Source organism: Staurois parvus, unplaced genomic scaffold (genome assembly GCF_062004578.1).
Source record: "Staurois parvus isolate SC_StPar_1 unplaced genomic scaffold, SC_StPar_1.0 ptg000187l, whole genome shotgun sequence".
Lineage (NCBI taxonomy): Eukaryota > Metazoa > Chordata > Amphibia > Anura > Ranidae > Staurois > Staurois parvus.
In genome coordinates this window covers 8,536,094-8,555,999 of record NW_028317983.1, presented here as the reverse complement: position 1 = coordinate 8,555,999, position 19,906 = coordinate 8,536,094, and the positions used below count along the sequence as shown (strand labels likewise).

General features: G+C 46.8%; 1 long non-coding RNA gene across 3 annotated transcripts in view; it reads left to right on the top strand.

Annotated features, from left to right (window-relative positions):
* LOC149462064 (uncharacterized) overlaps positions 1-19,906 on the top strand; it is a 443,072-nt gene that overhangs the window by 160,731 nt on the left and 262,435 nt on the right. For 2 of the 3 annotated variants that reach the window (XR_016312736.1, XR_016312737.1), the window contains exon 5: positions 19,230-19,437. The exons of the other annotated variant lie outside the window; for it this stretch is intronic. This is a non-coding gene — a long non-coding RNA (uncharacterized LOC149462064). The remainder of the gene's footprint in view (positions 1-19,229; positions 19,438-19,906) is intronic. 3 annotated transcript variants of the gene reach the window in all.

Below are 19,906 nucleotides of genomic sequence, written 5' to 3'. Positions count from 1 at the left end.
ATCCTATGTGAACACTTATGTTCTCTTGAGGCTCTGCTCTATCACTTGTGATTCTGGAACGCACCGCAACAAACTCGCACAGAACCCTTTCCATAATGGCACTCAAAGCACAATGCGTGTGGGTGGCATCTGTGTGAACCTCCTCAATAGGAGCACATAATATCTAGCCTGTCATGTCAATCTGTGAGTTTGAAAATGCATCCAGAATGGCATATGTGTGAACCAGGGCTGCTCCTTTCACATTTGGGCATTTTGGGATTGCGGCAGAATCGCTGTGATCGCAAAACGCAGGTTCAGGCGCCATTATTTATTATTAGGGCTCATGTACACGGGGTGTTTGGAAAACTCTTCTGACCTCTGGAAACTGACTGCTAGAAAACATAGGTTATAAAATGTCAGTTTAGCCGCGTTTGCATACCGCGTTTATGCGTGTTTGCTTTTAGACGCGTTTTTAAACAATAGCATCAGGAGACCTCCCAAATACCCAGAATGCCCTGAAAAATAGTAAATCATGAACTATTTCAGACATTTTGAGAGGAATAGAGAGAGCAGAAGCAGAGAGAGCAGTATGTGTGGAGATGACCTGTCTATTCTGGTTGTAGTCACTATGGATCCCATCATAATGCGGCGCGTTTTACCATTGTTTCCTTCACGCGAAACCTGGAACTGACTGCGCTGGTGTACCGGGTCCATTGGAATACATGGAAAATGCTTTGCATTCGGCTCTGGACAGCATCTGGATATGGATCTGTCAAAAAAAGTGTCTAAACGCAAACACTTGTAAAGGCGGTTAACAGCGTTCATAAGCGTTTGGCGTTTGAAATGACGGTAAAATCTACTCCTGAATGCAATTTTGGGGCGTTATAAAAAAGCCGACTAAACTGATCTGCCTGTAAACGTCTGTAAACGCCTGTGTGTACATGGACACAGGAAGACATAAAGGAGAGTTCAGGGGCTGCTGAAAAATCTGCTCCACAGTTCCTGAACGTCAGTGTAGCAGCTGCAGTGTACATGAGCCCTGAAAACGTTTCAGTTTTGCCGTGATTGTCGTGCGGTAAGTCACATAGTGTGAAGCTTGTCCCCCAAAAGTCGCCTTGCCCCAGGAGCTGACAATCCACGCTACTCTTTACAAAAATAAGTCCGCTGGGTTGAATGAAAACAAACCTTGTAGTGTGTACCCGGCTACAGCGCCCTCTGCTGGAGGTAGTGAGTAAACAGATGAAGGACTCCATCTCTTCCACTCTCTGCCCCTGATAACAGGCAGGTCTGCGATGTTTGAACAGTGACTGATGAAAGGTTATAGCCTGTGATAGCCGGGTGTGAAGAAGGCAATAAACTCACAAATGATAATGTGTTCATTTCCAGGTCTTATCCCAGAGAGGTGCCTCTATGTCTGTACCACAGGGTGTTGCAGTTCATCTGGTCAGCCAGGATCAACTCTGTTGTCTCTCTTGTTGCAAACTGTTCATGACCATTGTGGTTCTGGGTATGGTTCTGTGTGGTTCTGGGTATGGTGCTGTGTGGTTCTGGGTATGGTGCTGTGTGGTTCTGGGTATGGTGCTGTGTGGTTCTGGGTATGGTGCTGTGTGGTTCTGGGTATTGGTGCTGTGTGGTTCTGGGTATGGACTGTGTGGTTCTGGGTATGGTGCTGTGTGGTTCTGGGTATGGACTGTGTGGTTCTGGGTATGGTGCTGTGTGGTTCTGGGTATGGGGCTGTGTGGTTCTGGGTATGGTGCTGTGTGGTTCTGGGTATGGTGCTGTGTGGTTCTGGGTATGGTGCTGTGTGGTTCTGGGTATGGTGCCGTTTGGTTCTGGGTATGGTGCCGTGTGGTTCTGGGTATGGTGCCGTGTGGTTCTGGGTATGGTGCCGTGTGGTTCTGGGTATGGTGCCGGGTATGGTGCCGTGTGGCTCCCGGTTATGGGGCTGTGTGTGTGGCTCCTGGGTATCGGGCTGTGTGTGGCTCCTGGGTATGGGGCTGTGTGTGTGGCTCCTGGGTATGGGGCTGTGTGTGTGGCTCCTGGGTATGGGGCTGTGTGTGTGGCTCCTGGGTATCGGGCTGTGTGTGGCTCCATGGTATCAGGCTGTGTGTGTGGCTCCTGGGTATGGGGCTGTGTGTGGCTCCTTGGTATCGGGCTGTGTGTGGCTCCTGGGTATCAGGCTGTGTGTGTGGCTCCTGGGTGTTGGGCTCTGTGGCTCCTGGGTATGGGGCTGTGTGTGTGGCTCCTGGGTGTTGGGCTATGTGGCTCCTGGGTATGGGGCTGTGTGTGTGGCTCCTGGGTATCGGGCTGTGTGTGTGGCTCCTGGGTATCGGGCTGTGTGTGGCTCCTGGGTATCAGGCTGTGTGTGGCTCCTGGGTATCGGGCTGTGTGTTGCTCCTGTGTATCGGGCTGTGTGTTGCTCCTGTGTATCGGGCTGTGTGTGGCTCCTGGGTATGGTGCTGTGTGTGTGGCTCCTGTGTATCGGGCTGTGTGTTGCTCCTGTGTATCGGGCTGTGTGTTGCTCCTGTGTATCGGGCTGTGTGTGGCTCCTGGGTATCGGGCTGTGTGTGGCTCCTGGGTGTCCTGACCCGGAAGTGACGTGATGATATGACTTCTGGGACCCCATTGACAGACTCCTGACCATGGAGGCCAGGATAGAATGTAATGCAGTGCACTGTATTCCTGTCAGTGTAGTACAGGGGACACTCCCGGGGGCTTTTAGACTTTTGATGTCTCAATAAAGAGAACCTGTCACACAGAAAAAAGTAAAAAAAAATAAAAGTAATAAATGAAAGTTACACCCAAGCACATCTCCTCCCCCCTCCAAAAAATAAAAATTGAGACTCCCCACATATATGCATGTTGAAACGTCAAAGCACACAGTGGGGCCCGTACACATGAAGATGTGGATTGCGATACACGTTACATATTACCGCACACGCCAGGATGAGGCAATAATTCCAGCACCAGACCTCCTCCATACACTACACTGATGACCTTTAAGGGGCTTTAACCCCTCCCACCTGACCAATGTACATAAACGGCCGGCTGGGAGCTTCCCCGTTTTGATTGGACGTTCCTGTACGTCCCTCAGAACATGCGCTTGTGTGCGGCCCCGGGGCCACGCAACAGCACGGATCTGTGATGGCTGCGCCTGTCGGACTCAGCCCATTACGGGTTGGGATATGGGCTCTCTGATTGGACCTTCCAATGGTGATGGCAGTGACCAATCACAGCCATCTCTGAATGTCAGCAGACACGTGTCTCTGTAGCTGTTCCCCTCAGCTGAGGTCTGTGAGAGCTCAGTGAGGGGGGGAGGGGGGGATGCTGCAAATTGTGACAGTTGATGTGTGTAGCTGATGATTTTATTCCTCCATTACACAGCTCTGCAGCCCCCCCACACCAGGACACCAAGCAGCATCTGTCCCTGTCCACATGTCAGCGTCTGTCAGTGTCCCACATACATGTCATCACCTGTCAGTGTCCCACAAACATGTCATCACTTGTCAGTGTCCCACATACATGTCATCACCTGTCAGTATCTCACATACATGTCATCACCTGTCAGTGTCTCACAAACATGTCATCACCTGTCAGTGTCCCACAAACATGTCATCACCTGTCAGTGTCCCACAAACGTGTCATCACCTGTCACAGTGTACAGGGCACAAAACAAAGAATTAAAAACAATGTAAAGTGCCCCCATCCCCCCTCGCTGAAGTGCAAAGGTGAACGCAGGCATTGGTGTCATACACATACATGACCGGTGATCACATCACACATGTGAGGTATCGCCGTGAATGTCGGAGCGAGAGCAATAATTCTATCACCTGACCTCCTCTGTAACTCTAAACTGGTAACCTGGAACGGCTTATAAAGTGTCACCTATAAAGATTTGTAAATCACATAGTTTGGCGCCATTCCATAATCGTGCGCAATTATAAAGCGTGACGGGTTTTTATCTATTTACTTGGTGCAACACCAGATTTTATATTTTACCAAAAATGTGGGTATTATATAGTGTTTGTGCATCAAAATTCTTCAACTGCTTCCCCCCCCGACCACTGCACATAATCGGCCAGGTGGGATCATCGCTTTTCTGATTGGACGTTCCTGAACGTCACTCAGAACGTGGCCACGCAGCTGTGCGCTCTCCGTGTGCCTGTGTCCAATGGACACAGCACAACGCCACATGTCAGAAAAGCTCTCTGATTGGCCCTTCTGATCACATGATGTCTGTGTCCAATCACAGCCATCATGTGATGTCCACAAAGCCACCAGTCTGTTGATTTGCTCTGCCTCTCCTCACACAGAGCCCGCTAGTGAGAAGCGAAGTCGATCTGTGTAAAACACACACATCACCCCATAGTGTCCCCCACACAGCTGTCAGTGCACCAGTGATCCACATCTGTCACAGTACCAGTGGTCATACACATCTGTACCAGTGATCCACTTCTGTCACTCATACCAGTGTAAATTCCACATCTATACCAGTGATCCACATCTGTCACAGCTTACCAGCGTAAAAGCCACATCTGTACCAGTGGTCATCCATTTCTGTACCAGTGATCAACATCGCTCATGGCCTGCCAGTGTCAAATCCACATCTGTCAGTACCAGTGAATAACATCTTTCACGGTGTACCAGCGTAAAATCCACATCTGCACCAGTGATCCACATCTGTCACAGCGTACCAGTGTCAAATCCACATCTGTCAGTTTAGCAGTGCTCAATATCTGTCACACAGCACTAGTGTAAAATCCACATCAGTACCAGTGAATAACATCTGTCACAGCACAGCAGAGTAAAATCCACATCTGTACCAGTGATCAATATCTGTCACAGATTATCAGTGTTAAATCCACATCTGAACCAGAGATACACATCTGTACCAGTGATATACATCTGTACCAGAGATAGACATCTGTACCAGTGATATACATCTGTACCAGAGATACACATCTGTACCAGTGATATACATCTGTACCAGAGATAGACATCTGTACCAGTGATATACATCTGTACCAGAGATACACATCTGTACCAGAGATAGACATCTGTACCAGTGATATACATCTGTACCAGTGATAGACATCTGTACCAGTGATAGACATCTGTACCAGTGATACACATCTGTACCAGTGATGAACATCTGTACCAGTGCTACACATCTGTACCAGAGATAGACATCTGTACCAGTGATAGACATCTGTACCAGTGATAGACATCTGTACCAGTGATACACATCTGTACCAGTGATGAACATCTGTACCAGTGCTACACATCTGTACCAGTGCTACACATCTGTACCAGTGATAGACATCTGTACCAGTGATAGACATCTGTACCAGTGATAGACATCTGTACCAGTGAACATCAGCAATGCAGCATAAACTTGTGTAAACAATGATACACCAGCGAGGAGGCTTTCCAGATGCTGAGTATGACGGACGAGAGTAGCGGGGATCTCTCTCTATCAGACTCAGATTCTGAGTATGAGGCAGTTAAAAGTAGTGGGTGAGCAGCAGAAAAGAAAGAAGGGCTTCCCCCATCCACACATTGGAGGTGGATTGGGGAATCCTCCCTGCTGCCGTATTGTATTGTGACAGCGGAGGGGTCGGAGAGCCGGCTCACTCCCAGCCCAGCAACTCTCAGTTGTCACAAACAACTCCCAATCTCTGTTTATGTTCAGGAGACGGAGGGATGGGATCCCTATCATGTGACCACAGTGGTAGCCAATCACCGTGATCACATTTTTAGTGATCACCTCCCGGTGTTAAGACCCAGCTAAAGGGCTGCCAGGAGGGGGGGGGAGGGGTTATCAGGTTTTAGAGGTTGGGTTTGGATCTAATGTAACCCTCGTCATTGATAGATTGTATTTGATGTCCTTTATAAATACACAAATGTGATATTCCCGCCGTGAGGTCCCCCAGCCATCGTCCTCTGTCCTATAACATCATTTCTGCCGGTTCCAGCCACTCGCATTAAAATATCAGTGGAGAAAGAATGCGAAGTCAATCAGAATGGCCTCAGTGGGACGGATGCGATTTAATATTAGAACGACCCGGCCGCACAGAGGGAGCTGAAGATTTCAGCAATGTTCATGTAACTCATGCTGCTTCCCTCTCCGGAGTCTCTGCTGTGATAAGTAGGTGGAGGTCATTACAAATGCAGCCATGATTACCTCCACGGTATAAGTGCCACACACTACGCCGGGAAAGAGAGCGCCGCCCCCGAGACATAGGAGACACTTCTGGGGGTCAGCCCACCTAAACGGATCTTGTAGTTTTAGGTGGTTATAGGAAGACTGACTCTCCCGCGTACTTATTTTACCGCCCACTTCCTTCATGGATGTCTGTGCTCAGACTATGCAGGGCAAAGCAACAACAAGTTCCCTTTAATGCACTTCTCCCCAGCAGCATACTCCATACTGACTTTCCTTGTACCTCTCCGCCGCTCCGTTCAGCTGCTGATAGGAAAGTCCAGTATAAGCTTCAAGTCATGGGGATTGTAGATGACACATTGCTGATTGGCCCAGCACGGTCACATGGGGTAAGTCACATGCTTCTTCATACCTGGGGCTACCTAGTATTGCCTTTGTTTCCCAGCACAGAAGTGAAGGAAATGGCAGTGGGTGGGATTAACCTGGGTATGTTTCTTCTATTGTCTCTTTCAGGTGGGTGGTTTGGGGGTGTTAAAAACAAAAAGTTGAGCTGAAGTTTTACTGTCCACTCAGCATGGCACAATACAGCCAGCTGGGGCTGTACGCATGCATGGCTGCAATGTTTTGGCATTTTTACTGTATGGAGCAGATTTTGACAGTCGGTAACTTCTGCCAAACTCACCCATTGAGTTCAGTGCATGCAATTGCAGGGCTGGAGTGCAGCATTACAGGGTAATATCAGGCAGTGAGGAGGTGATATCTCGCCTCCTCACTGCCTTTCAAATGTCCTCTTAAAATATGGATTGCTCTTCAGATGGCACTGCAGTTCTCCTTAAAGTGGCTGTAAAGTCTGAAGGATTTTTACCTTTATGTATTCTATGGATGAATGTAAAAAGCCTTCTTTGTGCAGCAGTGCCCCCATCCCCCCAATACTTAGCTGAGCCCCATCGAGATCCAGCAATATGAATGACAGCCTCGCTGTCCCAGGTCTCTGCCTCCGCATTGGCTGAGACAGCAAGCAGGAGCCATTGACTCCTACTGCTATCAATCACAGCCAGTCAGCCAATGAGGAGATAGAGAGGGTGGGGCTAAGCCGTGGCTCCGTGTGTGAATGGACACACGGAGCAGTGGGTGCCCCCATAGCAAGCTGTTTTCTGTGAGGGCACCCGACAGGATGAGCCAGGAGAGCCTGCGGGGGGACCCGAGAAGAGGAGGATCCGGGCTGCTCTGTGCAAGCCGCAGGTAAGTATAGACATGTTTATTATTTATCCACTTGCCTACTGGGCCAATTCTGACATTCCTCTCCTACATGGAAAAATTCTCTTTTTTTGCTAGATAATTACTTAGAACCCCCACACATTATATTTTTTTAAGCAGAGGCCCTAGAGAATAAAATGACGGGGGTTACAATATTTTATGTCGCGTGGTATTTGCACAGTGGTTTTTCAAAAGCATATTTTTGGGGAAAAAAAAACACTTTAATGAATTTTAGTGAACACAAACACAATATAATACCCAATTTCTTTGTAAAATATAAAAGATGATGTTATGCCGAGTAAATAGATACCACACAAGACATGCTTTAAAACTGCGCACACCAATGAAATGGCGGCAAACCGGTACTTTAGTTTATCCATAGGCAACGGTTTAAAAGAAGGGGCTCTGACGTCACGACGCTATTAGGAATCACACGGCGAGTACAGATAGTGTGCAGAGCACACACAGAGGATGGTTACTATTTCAGAAACACATTTAATATATAGATATGTGAGTGAAGTACTTATGCAGTATAAATAAACCTTTTACAGAAAGATAAGGCACTATATGTATTCTTTTTTTCATGGTCACCAACAATATGGAGGAATAAAGAGGAGAGGTGGAGGAAGTGGAAAGCCCCCTGGAGGATAGAGGGAGAAATCCATCCATATTACAGACAGGGATCAGCAAGCCTAAGAGACCCCCTGAGGGAAAAGTGAATGATTACATCCAGCTACCCAACGGTTTACAAGTCTTTACAGGTTACCAAATGAGAGTTCCAGAGGAGATTTGGTGCTGGAATTATTGGTGTGACGTTGGCGGTGATACCTCGCATGTGTCGTGCGATCGCTGTGTACATGTGCATGCAGGGCCGACACGTGTGTTCACCTTTGCATGTAAGCAAGAGGGGGATGGGGGTTGTTTTATTTTTATTATTTCTTTTTTTCACTTTCATTGCTATCAGAAGGGATGAACAACATCCTTTATGATCACATGGGCCATGACAGGTCCTCTTCTATCAGACCCCAGATTTCTCCACAGATTGGTCTGATTGGCTGCTTCCCCGGCTGGCAGGCGGAGAGTAAACCCAGAGCTGGAAGTGACAGAATCCTTGTTGCTTCCAGTTTCTCATTTCACATAGTGGGAAGAACAACATCAGTTCCTCCCATTGTGTGTGGGGGAGCCGATGCCACCGGTCGCATCTTTGCCGGGCTTCCCGATTGCACAAGATACACGGGAAAGGTGGCGGGGGGAGGGGATGAGACCCCCTTCTTCCACCTGAAAAGTAATCCAACGGCGCATAGTCGCTCAGATTACTTTTACATAAAAGAGAATCGTTGGCACTGAAAAATGATACGTGATCATGGTTGTCGCCTCAGCCATTGTCCCGGTATAACCACTTCAGTACCAGGCTGTGTATATATACGTGCATCCGTATTGAAGCGGTTAAAGAGACCCTGTCACCACCTTAAACAAATGACAGGTCAGAGCACACACAGTATTTTATATGCCTACTTCTGGTGTTTTTACTTTCTGTGAATTAGTTTTTATTCACCTGCAATGTGTCTTTGAAGCTAAAAAATGTGATTAGCACAGCCCCCTCCCTTCTTGCATACCATAGCCCTCCCCTCTACTGCGAGTGTCTAATTACTATGTGTGCTGGCCCAGCTCCTCTGCCCCTCCCCTCACTATATAACCTTTTATGGAGGAGACGGAATACTATAGTGTGTCACTTGATTTACAGCTTGAAGTCAACATCCAAGATGGTGGCGACCAGCAGCCGATGCTCAGTTTGGTGTGTATTGATAGAGAGGTTTTTTGTTTTTTTTTGTTAGGAGAGTGCATGTGATCAGCATTGTCCAGACAGAGGGTCAGGGGTCCTGTAGTCTCATAGGACAGTCAGAGGAGAATGAAAACTCCTACAAGCTTTAACCACTGCTGGGTTAGACACTGAGAGAAGTCATAAGACTGCTATATATTGCTGATGAGAAAAGGTATTTAGCAGTTTATATTTACTAAAATAATTATATTTCCATGCTGTGTGTACTGTGGGAGAGCGGATATAGTGATTGCAGGGTCCTGGGGAGAGCGGATATAGTGATTGCAGGGTCCTGGGGAGAGCGGATATAGTGGATGCAGGGTCCGGAAAGACCAGATATAGTGAATGCAGGGTCCGGGGAGAGCGGATATAGTGAATGCAGGGTCCGGGGAGAGCGGATATAGTGAATGTAGGGTCCGGGGAGAGCGGATATAGTGAATGCGGGGTACGGGGAGAGTGGATATAGTGAATGCAGGGTCTGGGGAGAGCGGATATAGTGAATGCAGGGTCCGGGGAGAGCGGATATAGTAAATGCGGGGTCCGGGGAGAGCGGATATAGTGAATGCGGGGTCCGGGGAGAGCGGATACAGTGAATGCGGGGTCCGGGGAGAGCGGATATAGTGAATGCGGGGTCCGGGGAGAGCGGATATAGTGAATGCGGGGTCCGGGGAGAGCGGATATAGTGAATGTGGGGTCTGGGGAGAGCGGATATAGTGAATGCAGGGTCCGGGGAGAGCGGATATAGTGAATGCAGGGTCCGGGGAGACCGGATATAGTGAATGCCGGGTCCAAGGTTTAGTAACACTTGAACTCCACTCTTATCTTCAGTATTGCACAGTTGTAAAACGCTCAGCTCCTCTACGGAAATATCTAACTCTGATGCTACTGCGCTCTGTGAGATTCATACAGTTTGTATTAAAAGCTGCAGAAAGTTAAACCGAGCCTTCCTCATTTCCTGGCTGGTGGACATCCGGCATCATCTAGCACTTTTCTCCCCAACCTTACTGTCCCTGGCCCACTGCTTTCATTCATTGGATTTCAGTTCTTTCAGGCATAGAAGCTCCACATCACATGTCAGCGTTACCTAGAGACATCTGCATAGGAATGTTCACTACACCAGACTGACACCCACACAGCCAGGCAGATTGATATTTCCAGAACTCCCTCAGGAGCCAGCCCACTGATTGCATCAGGGCTGAGGACTCTTGGGGGGAGTACTGAGGAGGGGCCCTGATGTTTTCTGGGAACTATGTACAGCACCCTGCTAGCCCCTCCCACCAGCCATGACTTCATGACAAATGTTACCAGTGATGACATTTACATTCACCCAACACGTGCAGTACGGCCGGATTCACACTCTGCATTGTGACAATATACGTGGTTTTGTGCGCCGTTAGCAGTGCGTTCTCATTGGGTTGATGTGGTTTCCCGGTAACAATAAAACATGAAATCTAGTTGCGCTAGTCATGCAGTATGCGCTATAACACCTAAACAACACAGCACACCTTGCAGCAAGTAACTGGAATAAGTAGAGAACATGTAAAAGATGAAAGCTTGCTCTGGGATCAGAGGATTTATTAATGCCTCCTGATGGTCTTTGTGATGAGTGTAACTATACTCGGCCGAAGTCCCAACTATGAGCGGCTTACTGGACAGATGTCCCAAAATATGTAAGTGGTGGCAGCACAGGGGGGGTCTAATGGTCCTGAATACTGTTCCTTGTGCTGTCATCCAGTGAGCCGGTTACATTACTGACTTTGAGTGGCTTGGGCATACTAGGTCCTCTCTTTGCCTCCATGAAGATGAGTGAGTCTGGTGATGGAAGGACCATCCCCAAGACCATGGAGATGTATTATGAAGCCCTTTGAGCCCATGGGTTTGTGTCATTTTTGGTATTGTGTAGCTGCATGTATTACAGTTACTGTGTGCTCTGTTCTTTTGTTAGCATGCTCTCCTTCCTGAGATTATTGCAGAGCTGCAATGAGAGGTGGCATGCCTTGTATACCAGCCTTTTTCACCTTTTTTCAACAGTGAAACCCTTGAAATAATTTTCAGACGTCGAGGAACCCCTGCTAAATACAGTTACTTGGGGATCAATTTGAAAAATGCCCCATTTGCAGTGCTGATTGCCCCCCTTAAAGACAGCTAAAAACATAATTGGTATCATGCCACTGGCCCTTCATAGTGACGTTGGCCCCAGAACTGTGCAGGCACCATCACATGGGAGCCAAGCAGCTATAGCTAAGGGATCCCCTGCCATGGCTAGAGGGAGCTGAAAATGTCCCGGCGTCAGTGGGAGTAAACAATGTCCTATCTTTGGTAATAGGGGAACTATTAGTGCCCCATTGTTAGTGTCAGTGGGAGAAATAGTGTCCGATCATTGATGTCTGTGGAGGTAATAGTGCTCCATCATTGATGTCTGTGGAGGGAATAGTGCTCCATCATTGATGTCTGTGGAGGGAATAGTGCTCCATCATTGGTGTCTGTGGAGGGAATAGTGCTCCATCATTGATGTCTGTGGAGGGAATAGTGCTCCATCATTGATGTTTGTGGAGGGAATAGTGCTCCATCATTGATGTCTGTGGAGGGAATAGTGCTCCATCATTGGTATCTGTGGAGGGAATAGTGCTCCATCATTGATGTCTGTGGAGGGAATAGTGCTCCATCATTGATGTTTGTGGAGGGAATAGTGCTCCATCATTGATGTCTGTGGAGGGAATAGTGCTCCATCATCGATGTCTGTGGAGGGAATAGTGTTCTATCACTGATGTCTGTGGGAGATATAGTGTCCGATCATTGATGTCTGTGGAGGGAATAGTGCTCCATCATTGATGTCTGTGGAGGGAATAGTGCTCCATCATTGATGTCTGTGGAGGGAATAGTGCTCCATCACTGTTGTCTGTGGAGGGAATAGTGCTCCATCACTGATGTCTGTGGCGGGAATAGTGCTCCATGATTGATGTCTGTGGAGGGAATAGTGCTCCATCATTGATGTCTGTGGAGGGAATAGTGCTCCATCATTATAAAACAGAGAATAATAAGCGAGCGTTTTAAATGTACAAGTAGCTGAGGCACACAGGATAACCAAAATAATCCTCACATGAAAATAAAATAAAAGTGCAGCGCTAGGAGAATATATAAATGTTTCACAATAGATAAAAGTGATCAAAAAAGTCCCAACAACGGTGACCTAGGGTAACAATGCACACTAACCAGAAGTGCACATTATAAGTGCAATGTAGCCAAGATGGAGCTCATAGAGTATTCATCCGCATGGAAAGGGTAGATGCATTTCCTTGGTCAGTGAAGATCCTCACGATGGTACAGAGCTGGGCAGAAGAAATCCACTAGATGGTAGAAAACGATCACTGCTCCACCAAAAGAGCACTGTTCCTCCACTGTGCAAGAACGATATCTGGGAGAAAAGGTGCTCCCCACAGGGGATCAAGAAAAAATGCCCATAGTGAAGTAAAGTTTAAAAACGAATTTATGCTCCATCATTGGTGTCTGTGGAAGGAATAGTGCTCCATCGTTGGTGTCTGTGGAGGGAATAGTGCTCCGTCATTGGTGTCTGTGGAATGAATAGTGCTCCATCATTGATGTCTGTGGAGGGAATAGTCCTCCATCATTGGTGTCTGTGGAATGAATAGTGCTCCATCATTGATGTCTGTGGAGGGAATAGTGCTCCATCATTGATGTCTGTGGAGGGAATAGTGCTCCATCATTGGTGTCTGTGGAGGGAATAGTGCTCCATCATTGGTGTCTGTGGAATGAATAGTGCTCCATCATTGATGTCTGTGGAGGGAATAGTGCTCCATCATTGGTGTCTGTGGAGGGAATAGTGCTCCATCATTGGTGTCTGTGGAGGGAATAGTGCTCCATCATTGATGTCTGTGGAGGGAATAGAGCTCCATCATTGATGTCTGTGGAGGGAATAGTGCTCCATCATTGGTGTCTGTGGAGGGAATAGTGTTCCATCACTGATGTCTGTGGGAGATATAGTGTCCGATCATTGATGTCTGTGGAGGGAATAGTGCTCCATCATTGGTGTCTGTGGAGGGAATAGTGCTCCATCATTGATGTCTGTGGAGGGAATAGTGCTCCATCATTGATGTCTGTGGAGGGAATAGTGCTCCATCATTGATGTCTGTGGAGGGAATAGTGCTCCATCATCGATGTCTGTGGAGGGAATAGTGCTCCATCATCGATGTCTGTGGAGGGAATAGTGTTCTATCACTGATGTCTGTGGGAGATATAGTGTCTGATCATTGATGTCTGTGGAGGGAATAGTGCTCCATCATTGGTGTCTGTGGAGGGAATAGTGCTCCATCATTGATGTCTGTGGAGGGAGTAGTGCTCCATCATTGATGTCTGTGGAGGGAATAGTGCTCCATCATTGATGTCTGTGGAGGGAATAGTGCTCCATCATTGATGTCTGTGGAGGGAATAGTGCTCCATCATTGATGTCTGCGGAGGGAATAGTGCTCCATCATTGATGTCTGTGGAGGGAATAGTGCTCCATCACTGATGTCTGTGGAGGGAATAGTGCTCCATCATTGATGTCTGTGGAAGGAATAGTGCTCCATCATTGATGTCTGTGGAGGGAATAGTGCTCCATCATTGATGTCTCTGGAGGGAATAGTGCTCCATCATCGATGTCTGTGGAGGGAATAGTGCTCCATCATCGATGTCTGTGGAGGAAATAGTGTTCTATCACTGATGTCTGTGGGAGATATAGTGTCCGATCATTGATGTCTGTGGAGGGAATAGTGCTCCATCATTGATGTCTGTGGAGGGAATAGTGCTCCATCATTGGTGTCTGTGGAGGAAATAGTGCTCCATCATTGATGTCTGTGGAGGGAATAGTGCTCCATCATTGATGTCTGTAAAGGGAATAGTGCTCCATCATTGATGTCTGTGGAGGGAATAGTGCTCCATCACTGATGTCTGTGGAGGGAATAGTGCTCCATCACTGATGTCTGTGGAGGGAATAGTGCTCCATGATTGATGTCTGTGGAGAGAATAGTGCTCCATCACTGATGTCTGTGGAGGGAATAGTGCTCCATCATTGATGTCTGTGGAGGGAATAGTGCTCCATCATTGGTGTCTGTGGAGGGAATAGTGCTCCATCACTGATGTCTGTGGAGGGAATAGTGCTCCATCACTGATGTCTGTGGAGGGAATAGTGCTCCATCATTGATGTCTGTGGAGGGAATAGTGCTCCATCATTGATGTCTGTGGAGGGAATAGTGCTCCATCATTATAAAACAGAGAATAATAAGCGAGCGTTTTAAATGTACATGTAGCTGAGGCACACAGGATAACCAAAATAATCCTCACATGAAAATAAAATAAAAGTGCAGCGCTAGGAGAATATATAAATGTTTCACAATAGATAAAAGTGATCAAAAAAGTCCCAACAACGGTGACCTAGGGTAACAATGCACACTAACCAGAAGTGCACATTATAAGTGCAATGTAGCCAAGATGGAGCTCATAGAGTAGTCATCCGCATGGAAATGGTAGATGCATTCCCTTGATCAGTGAAGATCCTCACGATGCTACAGAGCTGGGCAGAAGAAATCCACTAGATGGTAGAAAACGATCACTGCTCCACCAAAAGAGCACTGTTCCTCCACTGTGCAAGAACGATATCTGGGAGAAAAGGTGCTCCCCACAGGGGATCAAGAAAAAATGCCCATAGTGAAGTAAAGTTTAAAAACGAATTTATGCTCCATCATTGGTGTCTGTGGAAGGAATAGTGCTCCGTCATTGGTGTCTGTGGAGGGAATAGTGCTCCATCATTGGTGTCTGTGGAGAGAATAGTGCTCCATCATTGATGTCTGTGGAGGGAATAGTGCTCCATCATTGGTGTCTGTGGAGGGAATAGTGCTCCATCATTGGTGTCTGTGGAAGGAATAGTGCTCCATCATTGGTGTCTGTGGAATGAATAGTGCTCCATCATTGATGTCTGTGGAGGGAATAGTGCTCCATCACTGATGTCTGTGGAGGGAATAGTGCTCCATCATTGATGTCTGTGGAGGGAATAGTGCTCCATCACTGATGTCTGTGGAGGGAATAGTGCTCCATCACTGATGTCTGTGGAGGGAATAGTGCTCCATCATTGTTGTCTGTGGAGAGAATAGTGCTCCATCATTGGTGTCTGTGGAGGGAATAGTGCTCCATCATTGATGTCTGTGGAGGGAATAGTGCTCCATCATTGGTGTCTGTGGAATGAATAGTGCTCCATCATTGATGTCTGTGGAGGGAATAGTGCTCCATCATTGGTGTCTGTGGAGGAAATAGTGCTCCATCATTGGTGTCTGTGGAGGGAATAGTGCTCCATCATTGGTGTCTGTGGAGGGAATAGTGCTCCATCATTGATGTCTGTGGATGGAATCGTGCTCCATAAATGGTGTCTGTGGAAGGTATAATGCTCCATCATTGGTTTCAATGGGAGGAATGGTTCCCTACTGTTGGTGACAGTGCAGGAATTATTGCCCAATTGTCAGTGGGAGGAATAGTGCCTCGTATCAGTGGGAGGAATAGTACCCCAAGGGCCAGAGAAAGGTATGCAAAGGGCCACAGTTTGGAGACCCCTGCTCTGAAGCAGGGGTCTTCAAACTTTCTAAACAAAGGGCCAGTTTACTGTCATTCAGACTTTAGGGGGGTCGGACTGTGGCCAGTGGAAGTAGAAAATCTCCTGGCATTAGTGGGAGTAAACAGTGGTCCATCTTTACTGTTAAAGGGATGAATAGTGTCCCGTCATTGGTGTCAGTGGAAGGATTAGTGCTCCATCATTGGTGTCAGTGGAAGGATTAGTGCTCCATCATTGGTGTCAGTGGAAGGAATAGTATGCCATTGTTGGGGTCAAGAATTAATTCTCTGCTGTTGGTCACAGTGGGAGGAATAGCATCTCATATCAGTGGAAGGAATAGTGCCTAAAGGGCCATATGTAAAGTAAACAAAGGGCCACATTCGGCCCGTGTGCTGCAGTTTTGAGGCCACTGCTCTAGAGGTATCCTAGGGTTTCATGGAGCCCTGGATGAGAATAGCTGCTGCAGGCTACACTTTTTCCTGGTGGGAGCCTTTCTTGTTTTAATGGTCCTATAAAAGGCTACATAAAAATGCAGTGTGATTTACAATGCTTCAGTTTATATATTTGGACCTTCCAATTCACTAACCCAAAACACGTATTTCGATTAACACAGTCATAAATTGTCTGTTCTAAATCTCTGATTCATTCCATTTAAAAGAAGAGAGTCAGCATGACCTTTGTTAGATCTCCATTGGAGTAGTTCAGGCAACTACCTGAGGCCCCAGCTTCCTAAGGGGCCAATGCATGCCTATGTCAGGGTAACTGTACTTTGGGCATACCTTGTAGACCAACGGTGTCATGTTCTGTCCAGCAAAATCCACCTGGACCGGCTGTCAGCTTGACAACAGGGTCTCGCCTTGTTCCACAGGAGCCCCTGCAGCAGTGTAAATGCAGCCTGCTAGCAGTGTTTGCCTTTTTCACTGATAAATACTGGATGTCCTATCAATATTATTGTCATGAATAAAGTATTTGGACGTGTTCTTTTATGTGCATATCAATAAGCTTTCCTTTGATCTGAACATGCCATCAATTTAGGTCTAGATACAGTTTAGGAGACAACGTCTCTTATTTGTTCCCCTTTGATCTATTAGATAATAATTGAAAGTGTTCCGTTATACCTGTTCAATAATTGCACAAAAAATGCTTTTGTTATCTAGTGAGCTTGCAAGTTGCAGCGTACTCTGCAGTAATCTCTCAAGCAGTACAAGACAAGCTCAACCGAGAACTTTGGAAATATCATGAGCCTGGGTTTTGGTAGGAACAGGTCTTTACCATCTTTTACCAAAAGTCTAACTCACCAATGATCTACTAACTGCTAAAACCAATGGCCACTACTCCGTACTCATCCCAACCAATGGCCACTACTCCGTACTCATCCCAACCAATGACCACTACTCCGTACTCATCCCAACCAATGGCCACTACTCCGTACTCATCCCAACCAATGGCCACTACTCCGTACTCATCCCAACCAATGACCACTACTCCGTACTCATCCCAACCAATGACCACTACTCCGTACTCATCCCAACCAATGGCCACTACTCCGTACTCATCCCAACCAATGGCCACTACTCCGTACTCATCCCAACCAATGGCCACTACTCCGTACTCATCCCAACCAATGGGCACTACTCCGTACTCATCCCAACCAATGGGCACTACTCCGTACTCATCCCAACCAATGGCCACTACTCCGTACTCATCCCAACCAATGACCACTACTCCGTACTCATCCCAACCAATGACCACTACTCCGTACTCATCCCAACCAATGACCACTACTCCGTAGTCATCCCAACCAATGACCACTACTCCGTAGTCATCCCAACCAATGACCACTACTCCGTAGTCATCCCAACCAATGACCACTACTCCGTACTCTTACTACTTGACCTCTCTGCGGCTTTTGATACATTTGATCCATTCAAATGGCAGTTTTCTGTTTACTTTCACGTTTTGTTTTCCATTTTACAGCATTTGAGATCATTTTAGCTGAGCAGCCTATCAGTTTCTGCGCTTCTTTATATATTTTCTCCTCTCCAATGAACTTTTTAATCAAAGTACGCTGTTTTTGTACACTTTGTCTGGAATGACCCGTTACTCAGATTTTTAGAGATATATTATATATAGAGGTATATCCCTTTCAGCAACACTGGCTATATCCATATGAACATCCAACCTCCAGGAGACACAATATACCGGGCAGAAAACAAACCTTCCTCACAAATTCAGTGTCTCTCCAAAGAAAAGCCAAAGGGATCTGCAATAATGTTCTGCCATAAAAAAATGTTTTTTATTAAAACCCGACCGGTACTTACATAATAGGAAGAAAGAAGAGCCCACAATCATACAAAACGCACTCATATCTACATCTCATTGGTTTGTTTGTATTCCCACAGATGAGGTGCCCAGTTTTTATTTCTGGGGCCTGTTTGTTGCCACCTTAGGCAGACTGTAATGGTTATTATATGTGATTTATTTTGTTATTATATACAGTACATGTTGTTCCTTAAAGCAGTTAGGGTGGATACTGTCATCTCTAGGTGCATGGAGTACACTCACAGTCCTAGAAAGCTGTACTCTAAATACAGATATGAGAAATGTTTTTCCTGTCAGAAGATTTTTATATCTGTTCATCCATTGCTGGGATTTCCACAGCTCTGCCAGACAGCACAGCCAAGCAGACAAGACTACTTACAGTTAGGAAATACAGTGGTGTCCTCTGTCCACCCCCAACCGTCTGATTGGATGGTGAAACAGCAGCAGCAGACTGATTAGGTCATCTCTTTGCTCTCTTCTCCTATCAGTATGTTCTATGTTGGTACATGTGCATGCAGCACACCTGATTGGCTCTCGGTTCTGCCCCTTCTTCTTCCAGTGCTGCTGCATAGTAAGAGGCTGATACCAAATCAATTTCAGGCACTTCCACTAGTGGCATTAAAAAACACACATTTCAAGATTTATTAAGCCCTTCCTGTCGGATGTATGTATATATGTGGCAGCACAGAGATTGGCCGTATTCTGTTCCTCCACGTATACGCATACCTGTTTTGTGTTGGCAGCATGCCCCCAGCACTCTGACAGTACCGTCGCTGACAATTGGAAGCTGGTAGGATGGGCTTCCAATTATCTAATCATCCAATCACAGTGATCACATGGTGCGGAAGCTGAGCAAGCAGGTAACGATGCTTCGGTGTTACTATCTCTTAAAAGGCTGGGAAGAAGGGGTTAATGAATACAGAGTTGCATTGGTTTGTGTCTGTTATATCTGTCTGGAGATTAGTCCAAAGATGTACAGTTTTTATTCAACTGTGTGTGGCAAAATATCCTAAAAATCCAGAGCTATGAACAGGGGATTATAAGAAGATCCTGGGATTTCCCGCTGTAAACGCATGTGTTCTGTATTGCAGACATCTAGAACTGCATTCACCTGATGCCAAGCATACTGCGGTGCTGCGAGGAAAAGATCCCGTGGCGGCCCAGACATGGTTCAACGCAATTCACGGGGCGGTGACGGAACTTCTTCCCAAGGTGATGGCTGAAGTCCAAACTCAGCTGAGAAAAAACGGAACCTCTGGAAGTCATGAAATTCGGCACATGGGCTGGCTAGCAGAAAAGGTCAGTTTGTTGTGTCTTTGGCTTTATATTGTTTATCTGACGAGCTAAATGACCATAAAAATGTCTCATCTGAAGTCCCTTTAACCCTTTTCCGCCTACTCCAGTGTCCTTGTACAAAGTTTTGACTGCCTGGGGGGTGGGAAGATTTTTGATCATGTGACTACTGTGTTTTGCTGTCATAGTGGTCACATGATCAGGAGTCGTTCCACTGGCTATGGATTATTAGTGAGGGCTGAGATCTGTCTTTGACAGCCCAGTGTCTGTGCTGGGAGCTTGCAGTGAGCTTGTTCTCAGCACAGAAACATTGGCTGCCCAACAACGCACATGTGTGGGTGTTAAAGCCCGCCCTTGCGGCTGCAAATATGTGTTATTTGGGTGACAACAGGTTAAAGTGGAACTTAACCCCCCCAGGTTTAATTTTACTGTAAACCCCCTCCTACCTTGTGTGCTGAGGTGAACTTAAATAACA